General features: G+C 38.1%; 1 pseudogene; it reads right to left on the bottom strand.

The window, feature by feature from the left end:
• Positions 1–2,001: 2,001 nt before the first annotated feature.
• Positions 2,002–2,120, bottom strand: LOC111738938 (annotated as a pseudogene).
• Positions 2,121–10,994: the final 8,874 nt, after the last annotated feature.

Here is a 10,994-nt window from a genome sequence, read left to right as displayed (position 1 = left end):
TAGAAAGATTCATCAAGCACCCAAAACAATGAATGGAGAAAGACACGAGAAACAAAAACAATGAGATCTTAAAGGCTAACTGAGAATAACTGGGGGTAGTGGACAAAAATAGCCATGCCTTCAAAATTCTAAAGACAAATTATTTCCAACCTAAAATTCTACACTCTTTCAACCTATTAGTCATGTGTAAAAGAGGAATAAAGATACTTTCTGATATTTGAGGAATTCAAAAATATACCTTCCGTGTTTCTTTTTTTTTCCCAGGAAGCTATTGAGAGTGTCTTCCATCAATATGATAACGTAAATCAAGAACAAGGGGTAGCTGAGGGTCCAGGAAAACAGTTTCTAACAGAGGAGAGCAGTGAAAGGAAATCTCAAGTTGGCTATGGAGAATACTAGGACAACTTCGGGAAGCAGGGCCACAGAACACAAGAACAGATTGGAGCAGAAGGATGGAACATGCCAAGAAAAAGAAAATTATTGGATTATCTGATTCACTTAAAACAAATTTTTAAAGGTCTTATTGACTCCAAGAAAAGTAAAAAGTTGTAAAAGGAAAAATTATATGAGACTAGTGGAAACAATATCTAGATGGTGAGAGAACTATAAATCTGAATAGTGGTTTCAAGAAAAAGTGTAACAAAATTTTGTTAAGAAGAAAGTGAGAGTGTATGTAGATGTGGGGTATGGTGGTGGGCAAGAGGGGATGAGTATAGAAAAGCTAAATCATCATTTACCATAATATAATATTAATAGATAACGTCTAAATTAATAAATCAAGAAAAGGCCATATAAGCATATATTTAGAACATAGAAGAAAGAACAATTTTAAAAATTGCAAGATTTTATTCCTGAAGAGTAGACTTTTGAGGTAGGAAGAAGTGAGTGAAGGGACTACTATTTTTCTAATAAGTCTTCAAGTAGTACTTGACTTTTTTAACATATGAAAATAGATTCCTCTGATAAAATAAAATTTTACGTAAAGAAAGAGGAGGAGGAACAGAGAAAACAAAGGAGAGAGGTAAGACGAAGAAGAATCTGCAGAAATATTTCTGACCTAAAGAATGAAGTCTAGGTCTTCGGGGCTAGATGACAAAATGGTTATGAACTTCCATCTGTACCCTTCAGACACTCATGGAAATGTTCCACAACACATAAAAATAGAGAAAATACTGTGGCTTCCTAGGTCCAGCCACTGTAAGGATGACTATGTCCACATGTGATACTGCAAAGAATTCTGCTGAACAAAGTACAAGCAGAATAGGATAAAAGATTTATCACCTTCTGTAACTGGCTTCCAGATCCCCGTCATTTGAAGAGCAATACTTGAGAAAAAGAGAAAATCACCATGAAAGAGCCTCACCCCACTGCATTCACCACCACCCACCCCTCCATCATGATGGTTTTCTGTTTACTGGCTGTGTTGACTAAATCCCTTGCTGGTGCACCCTCTGAGGTAATATGGGGTTGTAGTCAAGCTTTCTACCACTTTCTTAGGAGTTCTTCAGTCTTGACAAGCCCTATATTGAAGTTCTTCAATGTTTTTGGCATGTGGATGACTGCGTTTCCTAGCTTCCAGCATGAATATGACTTTCCCCATCTGCAATAATCCTTTAGTCATTTCTCTTATAGTTTAGAAGGTGTGATAGAGGTCAATGGTGTGTGTGAATATTGCTATCCAGAGCTGGAAACCTCGAGAAACATCACCTTCACCCATCTATTTGGTTAACTACATAAGCTTTAGAGCTAGACAAAGATGTGTTGGAATCCCAGCTTTACCACTTGGTAACCTTAGGAAGTCACCTCACCTCTCTGTACATCAGTGTCCTCACCTGTAAAATGAAAGATCTTTCAGATTATCAGGACTAAATGAATTAATATGCATAAAGGACATAAAATAATTTTTATTTTTTACTTTTTAGGTGAGGCAACCCTTGGTCAACCTCACAGATTGCAAGGACCTTGTCAGTTTATAATCCCTTATTTACTTATTTTTTTTTATGCCTACAGCACCTGGTCTTCCTAGGTGGTCTCCCATTCAAGCACTAACCAGGCCCAACCATGCTTAGCTTCCAAGATCAGACAGGATCGGGCTTGTTCAGGGTAGCGTGGCTGTAGATTATAAAATAATTTTTAAAGGATTATAACTAAAATAAAATGATGTTTCATAAAAAGAGAAGCATTTATCAAGAATTTAACACCTAGTGGGATCAGAAATTATACAATGTGCCCAGTTTTCTCTCACACAGAGTTATCCTATCTCTGTGCAAACTGATGTTCCTTACAGCCTTTATTTCTATGCTTCTCAGAAAATGGTACTGTTAAAATGAGTCCCACCTCTGCTTCACTGATCTAAATTTTTTCCAGCCTGCAGGATGCACCTTTACAGTGTCTAAACTTCACTAGTCAAAAAAAGTGTCTCAGCTAGGATTAGGAAATGCCCCACTCTGGCTTCAGATACCAACTTCGCTAGACTACTCTAGCACATACTTAAGAAAAAAATAGTTTCCTGAGGGTGGAGACGCCAATGAATAGTCAAGAAAAGAGAAGGAGAAAAGGCCACGTGCCCAAAACCCATGTGGAAATGGGAACGAAAATGAAAAATCTTAACCTTTCAATATGTCATGCTTCTACAGGAAGATGGTCCAACACCCACCTTCACAAAGGACAATAATAATACAGATGCTCTTTGACTTACAAAGGAGTTACATCGCAATAAACCTATCATAAATCAAAAATATCATGTCAAAAATGCATTTCATACACCTAACCTACAAAACATTATAGCTTAGCCTAGAGTACATTAAGCATGCTCAGAGCACTTACATTAGCCTACAGTTGGGCAAAATCACCTAACACAAAGCCTATTTCATAGTAGTGTTGAATGTCTCGTAATTTATTGATTATGTACTGAAAGTAAAAAACAAAATAGTTGTATGTACTACACATCACTAGCCATGGTAAAGATCAAAATTCAAAATTTGAAGTATAGTTTCTACTGAATCCATCACTTTTGCACCATTGTAACATAGAAAAATCATAAGTGGAACCATCAGAAGTTGGAGACTGTCTGTACTAAGAGTGTTTTTATGTAGTACATTCAATTTTTCAATGTACTCTGTCATCTCATTTGCTCCTCACAAATGCTCGAAGAAGTCATTTGAGCAGGTGTTGTATCCATTTTACACATAAAAAAAAAAAAACTGAGCCTGAGAAAGATCAGATGACTTGCTTAAGTTCCTATGGCCAGAGACTAAAAACAAGAGACTTTGATGCAAATTCCAGTGCCCTTCATGCTACTCCTCATAAAGGCAGATGGGTGCAGTCTGGCTGCAGAGCTCTGTGTAGACAATTATAGAAAACTCAGCTCTGAGACTCCAATCATTTTCGCAGTTGACTGAGAAAGGAACGCTTCTTCCCCCCTGGCTGGGGCAACTTCCCCTCCTGACTGAAAGGTACTGAAAGGAAAAACGCTATGCAGAGGGCACCTGGACAGTTCTCCCTGGAGGGTGCATGGAAGCCGAAAGACACTGGCCTGACTGGAGTAGTTTAAGTTGAAACTCACCTAAAAATATGAGGATGGACTCAATCACCTCATGCCATATAAAACTCCTTATCCTAGGAGCCCCTAAGAGTGGAGTATTAAGAGGTTAAAGAAGGCTTCAAATGATGATATGGTCAATTGATCCAAATTGTATAATTAAGATGGGAGCTGGGGCTATCAGAATTTTTCCCCTGGCATTTGGGGATGATGCTGAGAGAAGGCACTGCAAACACTAATCCTCAAATGGCTGATATGAGCTGATCCAGAGCAGAGTTTTCTGGGCAAACCACTTTTGTGATTTTGATAAACAATCCCCTAGAGAACTATCAAAAACTCTTTGGCACTGTGACAGGGCTAATGTCAATGAAAAAATCCCAGTCATATTCCTTCTCTTCTTCCATTCCTAATTATGAGTCTTACAGCCTTTGGAATTGATTCATCTCTGACTAATCAAAAAAAAAAAAAATGACAAAAGTATTGGTTCAACAAGTCATATTTCCAATGAGCTGTGCTAATCTCTGTAGTGTTATGGTTTGGATTTTATTAAAGGTCTTCACCTCCAATAAGGACAGTTTCATTGTTTTTGGAGATAATCTTGTACTAGGCATACACGCCTACATTTTTTTTTTAACCAAAGAACAATTGGGGAAAAATGGTGAAGAAAAAGTGTAATAAAGGTTACAGTAACAGAGTAAATAGAAAAGGAAAGTGTAAGAAACAAACACAAGATAAACAAAAATAATGGAAATCTGAGCGAAGAGACTCAACCATCATGTGCCTCAGTAAATAAAAGTGAATGACAATTTTTAATTAATTTTAATAAAAAATTAAAAGTGAATAGAAAAAAGAAAGCTAAACAGAGATCTAGGAGAACAGGAAAAATCAGGGGGCAGGGATAATGAATACCTTGGAGAAAAAAAGGATCAAAACCTGAAGTTTAAGATGAATCATTCAAGTGAGCAACACTGAACCCAGACAAAGGGACTCTGAAAATAATTAAGGAATAAACTCTGAGAGGATTAAGGAATGGGGATTAAAGAAAGGGGAGTTCAAGAAACTGAGGTATGTCAGAGAAGTCTCCAGGAGCTCTCCTCTAGATAATCAAGTGTGCAGCAATCAAACATGTGAACACATCCAGACCCTCTCACCTACCGTCTCCCCCATAACAATCTTGTAAATTCTTATTCCCAGATTATCTCTCTATTAAGTATGTCTGACACACACCAAGCAGGCTCACTGGATGGCCACAATCTAAAATAAACAATGGTGAGGAAGGCACCCGAGATAGTTGCTCAGTGCTAATTACCGAAGGCTTTCATGGTCCTTAGTCCTTGCTATCAGCAGCCACTGAGCTGAGAGTCCTGCCTGGCTCAGTTAATTCCTCTCTTGACATGAGGTAAGTTTCCCAAGTAAAAGCTGTAAATCTATGCCGTTCCTCCTCCGTAATTCCAGCTCATTAGAGCAGTTAGAGATGCACGGAGCACATAATAACAGATCATCAGCCACACATCCCACAGCAGGATCCAGTTGCTATCTAAATGCACCACGATGGGGATAAGGTGCTTCCCTTCAGGAGATTCCAAGACCTAGAGACATTCCACGGGATGCTGGGATCTTGTGGCTTAGACAAGATGAAGGATGGCTGGAACTCTGCATAACACAGAGACATTCTTAAGGGTTCAATAGTACACCCTTCTTCCCACTGGAGAGGAGCCAAGACACAGTGAAGAGGAAGAAAGAGGCCCTGGAAATTGATTCTGAATCTCCAAAGTGGGAGAAGATTAAATCTTTTCCAATCTGTTGATAGAAGACATAGCTGCTTGTTTGCTGTTCTACTTCCCAGTCACCTAGGATGGAGAGCTTGGAGCCCCCTTTAAACTTCTCTTGTGGCTCTTTCTTCCTTGCCAATGCCTGTAAACTCTTATCCAGTAACATTTGGCATCTCTCTATCCCCAGAGTCTCAGCCTTAGTTCGACTTCATATCCTCTGATAGAACTAGTGCCATTTCTTTCTGACTGATATCCCTCCTTTATTTGCTCTTCTACTACTCACTCGTCTTCCATGCTAGTGTCTTCCTAAAGCAGAGCTTTCTTTCCTTCTCAAATAATCTTTAGAATAGTGGCTCTTCTTTACCTATTTCTAATATCTACATATCTTATTCTGGAATCCAAGCAGTTTCGTAATCTGGTCCCATGTACATTTCCTCTATGCTGCTCACAGATCTCCTTCAGATATGTTCCATGCCACACTGACAATTGTCTTCAGTCCCCCCCACACACACACCAGGCCCTTCTGTCCTTGTGTCTTGCCTGATTTTGCTCTGCACCTGGAGCTATCTGTCCAATGTAGTAGCCCCGGGTTACATGGGGCTATTGTATACTTGAGATGTGCCTAGTCTCAATTGAGATGTGCTGTAAAGGACAATACACACCAGGTTCTGAAGACATATTGAGAAAGAAAAAAAGCAAAATATCTCGTTTATAAGTTTTTACATGATTACATGTAGAACTAAGATGTGCTATAAGATTTCAAAAACTTAGTACAAAAAATGAATATGAAAATACCTCACTAATAATTTTTATATAGATTATATGTTGAAATTTTTATCTATTAGGCTAAATAAAACATACGTTTAATTTTACCTATTTTCTTTTACTTTTTAATTCATCTACTAGAAATGATTAAACTCCTTATGTGGCTCTCTTGCATGACTTGCACCATCTTTCTGCTTAACAGAGCTGATCTAGAGTGACCATCCTCCCTAGGTCCAAGTGTTCAAGACCCATCCATTCTTCAAATCCCAGATAGCATCTGTTATCCATTAAGCTGTGCATGACCCACAGAAGCCAGAATTGATCTTTATTTCCTCTGAAATTCCATAAGATTTATCTGTTATCTTATCAACCTCTACCTTGTAAATTATCATTATTTTTGTCTACACATCCCTGTAATACACAATGAGCCCCTAAGAGTCTAGAGCAACTTCTGATTCATGTCTCAGTTTCAGCATTGCATAGTGATTAAGAGCATGTGTTTCTGCATTGGACAGACTCAGGTTTGGTACTGACTCCATGATTCACCAGCTAAGTACTTAATCTCTCTGGATCTTGGTTTTCACATTATAAAGTGAGAACAATAATGCTTGTTTTATATGGCTGTAGTGAGTATTAAATGGAATGATTTGATTGAGCATTTAGCATGGTACCTGGCACAGAGCAACTTTAAAAGAAATGGTGTAGTTATTTTTATAACCTATGCCTTATATTAGTCAGGACTCCAGAAAAATAGAATCATAAAATCAATAGGTTATATATCCTATTATGTGTGTATAATATATATTTATGAATTAATTTATATTTATAAATATAATATGATATGTGTGTGTGTGTGTTTGTGTGTGTCTGCAGGGCAGACTGGCTGGCTGTAAATCAGGTTATATTGATATTACTGTCCTGAGAATTCTTTCTTCTTCAGGAAACCTCAGTTTTTGCTTTTAAAGCTTTCAACTATTTGGATGAGGCCCACCCACATTATAGAAAGTAATTTATTTTGCTTGGAGTCTACTGATTTAAATGTTAGTCACATCTTTAAAAAAGTGCCTTCAGAGCATCATCCAGATTAGCGTTCAGTCAAACTACTGTGCACCATAGCCTTGCCAAGTAGACACATAAAATTAACCGTTACACTCATAATAGAACTCTATATTTCTTAAACATGTTAATGAAGGTTTATTATTCTTGCACCTCAAATTCTTAGATCAGAGAATTAAGTTTATTAACTTTCTTCTTCCCAGTCCTCAGACAATCTATGCTGAGGGTCAATCAATAAATACTGCATTTACTGAATGCCTACCATGTACTACCAACTGCTCAAAATGATGAGGAAAATGAGATAAAGAAGGCAGAGTCCTTGATCTCAAAGAGCTTACTTACATTCTAATATATGGAGGCAGACAGGGAATAGGTAAACAAGCAAATAAAACACTTTCACTTACTGATAAGTGCTATAAAAACAGTGTGACAGAGTTGGAGGGCAATTCAAGAGGTGGTCACTTTACTACATGACCAAAGTAGGTCTCTCTGAAAAGGTTCATGGAGTTGAAGCTTGAATACAGTCAAAAAGCCAATGGAACATTGGAGTACAGAGCTCCACAAAGCATGGGGATTGAGGGGCAGATGGTCATGACATCCAAGAGACCAAGAGAGCTCATAGCACTCCTGACAGCCTGCAATGATTTCCCAGGGCCAAATGCTGATGTTGCAGATGCTTCTGGGGCTGCAGGAAAACTCAAATGTCACCCCTCCCACACACACACAAACTTACACTCTCCTCCTTTCTGCTTATCCTTCCTTAATTACTTCTTAGTATAAACTATTCCTTCACAGGAAATGAACAAAAAGTGGACACAGCAGACATTACCCCATGGGAAGGTGGGTTGTCCTCCCGAGGCAAAGCCAAAATTCTGCCAGTACTTTTTTTTTTTTAGTCATTAAGCTCATCTTTTTCACACAATAAAGAAGTCTGCAGGAAAGACTTTGATAAATCACCCACCCACCTCCCCACCCCAGTAGGTTCCTTTCCAGTGAGGCAGAAATTGCAGTCTGCATCACTAAACTATTTGCAAACACACCTCCAGTCTGGAACTTGGAGACCATTGTTCTGGTATGTGTGTGAGCATATGTGTGTGAGAGAATATACATGTGTGAGCATGTATATGTAGTGAGTATATGAGTATATACATGTGAGTATGTGTGTGAGCATATATGTCAGCAGGTGTATGAATGTGTGTATTATGTGAGCATGTGTGCAAACGTGTGTGAGTATACATATGTATGTGCACGTGAGTATGTGTGTGAGCAAGTGCAAATGTGCATGTGCGCATGGGTATTGGGATAGAGAAGGTAGTAGGGAAAGGACACTAAGCTGCTCTGGTCTGTTGCTATGCTGTTCTAATATACAACCTTATCCATTTTTTCCCTAATATTTAATCCTTAGCAATAAGTAAACAAGATGGTGTTTATTAATCCAGAAGAGGAACCATTACTCACGGCAAAGAAATGCCAGTGTCTACAACAACAATATGCCTGGCAAACCAGCCCTTGTCTACACCTGTGAAGGTCTTTTGATTTCCTTAACATGCTAAAGAGAGCGAAGGAGCTTTTACTTAAAACCCTAGAGTTGGCCCATAAGGGAGACAGAAAGACATGTGCACCAAGAGGAAGTCAGGTGATAGACAAGCACAAATAGGCAGCCAGTGAGCACCACCAAACAATGGCCTGCCTTTCTCTGCTGGAGCGTTGCTGCTGCTTTCTTGTTCAGGCAAATCTCAGAGAACTGGACAGAATCAATGTATGGTCTCATGTTTCTCTGAAAGTATGTAGAGCAGATATATGTTCACTGTTTGTAGCTAGGATTACATGTTCCATAGCCTAACACGCAGTTACTTTTCATTTCAGCATCAAGTTTTCATCCCAGTGTCTAATGTTGATTGTCCTAGAATATAAGTTAGCCGCATTTCTGATTTCTTGCTTTCTTCTTAGTTGGTCTCAATAGACTATCATGTTCTAGAATACTTTCTTCTGAGAAAAAAAAATAGTGTGTAAGTGGAAACTAACAATCGATGAGTTCTAATGATATAATAGGCACTTCTACTTGTGTTTCTATTTAATCTTAATAGCCTATAATGCTAAGGGATTCAAAGCGACTCTACTAGTCTAGATTCTTTTCATTGAAAGTGATAAAAACATAGCTTAAACTAGCTGAAACCTAAAAATGATGTATTACTTCAATAAGTGAAAAATTGCCAATGATGGGACTGATAGATGGGACTGAAAAATCCCCAAAGATGGGACTGAGAGGCTAATCTGGAGTTTCAAAGGATAACTCCAGGAATTTGTGAACTTCTCTTTTTGACTCTGTTTCCTTTGTGTTGGCTACACTTTCTGGCAGTGTCTCCAGAAGAGGTGGCAGAAAAACCACTGCAGCCCTATGTTTGCATTGTCCAAACAACTGGCAACTCAACTGGAAACAACTGGAAACAACTGGAAAAAAAGTGTCTCTTTTCTCAAAAGTTCTTGCAAAATTCTCATTGCTGAGTCTCATCAACTAGAATTGGGTCACATGACCATTCTGGAGAAAGGTCAGGGTCAGGCCACCCCACAACCACATAGCCTGAGAATGGGGAAGAGTATATCCCCCAAAGGAATTTTGACAGACTTATTTTTAAATATATTCAACATCCTCTTCAATATAAAGAGGAAAATTGACTGAGGAAAGACTCCCATACTAGAAACTACAGAAAGGACTATAGCTAACATATGAAGATGTATCACTCTATACATTTTCTTAAAGACTAAATTCTTGTATTCTGGTTTTTCTGTTGGACACATACTCTCTTAGTTTGCTACTCCTCTCCTACCTATCTCCATTCTGAAAATCACTACTAGATGTAAGTAGGGAATTTTAAAGTCTGGCTTCTGGGGAGGGGCTGGGAGTAGGGCAGTAGTTCAACAAGAATTTGCTTCTTTATAGGTCCTAAACTAGGGCACTCAAGCTCGAAATTCTTCTATACCATTTCTATATGTTTGTTCTGCAAAACACTATTCCCTTATGATGCAACAGGGAGAAAAGTTTTCAATGATCAAATAAGATCTGAAAAAATATGCATTAACAGATTAAAAACTCTGAGGAGTTCTTCAGAGAGAAAGCAGTTTAACTTTTTTAATGCAATGTTTATCAAACTGCCCTGTCCTTAAAATATTTTTTATAAATGACACATGTTAACATCTTCAGAACAAAATAATGCATGTTGGGAAATACTGTCCTGAGAAATTTTACAAAGAAGATAGACTTCTAGCTCTCCAAACCATCGATCAAGTTTGAAGGTAGAATAAAACCCTCTCATTGATTCAAGTTCTCAAAGATATATCTCCCATGTATACTATCTCAGAAAGCTATTGGGGAATATGTTTCACTGATGCAAGGGGTAAACTAAGAAACAGGAAGATATGGATATATAGCAAGCAGGGGATTAAATTCACAAAGGAGAACATGGTGACTGTTATGCATCAGTATATCGATATGAAAGGCAATCCATCCAGACTGCAGCAGATCAGATGCTTCCTGGAGAGATTTGTTCAGGAACATGAAATTGCTAGACTCTTTGAGGCAGCATTCAATATCTTAGGAGTAAATTAGAATATTAGAAAAGTTTTAAATTGAAATAAGTAAAAACAAAAAAGTGATTTATTAACTGCAGAGAAAGCAAAACGTTGTAGAAAGACAATATTGATTTAATCAAAATTAGGGTGTCAGTTTTATATATATGTATAGAGAGGATGGCTTATAGTAATGACTCCAGTTCTGCATCTCTTCCTGTACCAATGCCTTTTGCCCTGTAACTTAGCAGTTGTCATGTAACCCTACCATGAGCGAAATGACCAAACCTGCC

Source organism: Pteropus vampyrus, unplaced genomic scaffold (genome assembly GCF_000151845.1).
Source record: "Pteropus vampyrus isolate Shadow unplaced genomic scaffold, Pvam_2.0 Scaffold44, whole genome shotgun sequence".
Taxonomy (NCBI): domain Eukaryota; kingdom Metazoa; phylum Chordata; class Mammalia; order Chiroptera; family Pteropodidae; genus Pteropus; species Pteropus vampyrus.
Note: the sequence above shows the minus strand (reverse complement) of the source record. Positions and strands in the feature narration are given on the sequence as shown.